A 913-nucleotide genomic window follows, 5' to 3' on the forward strand; every position below is an offset into this window, starting at 1 on the left:
ATCTATACCCAGATTGGTGAACACTGATGAAGAACACTTGAACATACCCATGAACATACCCATTACTAAAGAAATTAAACAAGTAGTAAAAAAACTGTCCTTAAAAAAAAAATCCTAGCTTAAATGGCTTTATGGCTGAATTCTACCAAACATTTAGAGAAGATCTATGAGTAATTCTACATAAACTATCTTAAATCAATAGAAAAAAGAGGAACACTCTTGGAGTTATTCTATGAAATAAGCATAACACTAACACCAAAACCAAGAAAATATATTAACCAAAGAAAAAACTGAAATATCTCTCATGAATATAGATACAAAAATTCTTAAACCCCAGGCTGATATGATTCAATTGTATCTGGGGGAAAAAAATTCATCCTAACTGGTAGGATTTATAATATGAATGCAAGGATTGTCTAACACAAGAAAAACTAGCAACATAACTTATCATATTAACAAAACAAAGAATAAGAACCTCATGATTCTGTCAATTGAAAAGACCTTTCCTGATTAAAGCACTCAGCAAAATAGGAATAGAGGGTCATTTCTTTAATACAATAAAACATTTACACAGAAACCAAGAGCCAACACTATTTTCAATGGGCAAAGACTAAAGTCATTCTCTGATAAATAGGGATGGCCGCTTTCAACACTCTTAATCAATATTGCATTGAAAGTACTTGATAGGACAATATGATGAGAGAAGGAAATAAGAAGCATTCAAATAGTCAATGTTGTGTTAGTACTGTCCCTACATGTAGATGATATGATACTACATATAGAGTATCCTAAGAGCCCAATAAAAATACTGTTAGACTTATTTAGTAGAGTGGCAGGATACAAAAATAAAAGAAAAAAAAATCAGGGGATTTCTCTACAGTAACAAAACAAGAATAAGTTTTGTTGTTTTTTT

The sequence above is a fragment of the Elephantulus edwardii genome, unplaced genomic scaffold (genome assembly GCF_000299155.1).
Source record: "Elephantulus edwardii isolate Elephantulus edwardi_28Jun2011 unplaced genomic scaffold, EleEdw1.0 scaffold00070, whole genome shotgun sequence".
Taxonomy (NCBI): Eukaryota; Metazoa; Chordata; class Mammalia; order Macroscelidea; family Macroscelididae; genus Elephantulus; species Elephantulus edwardii.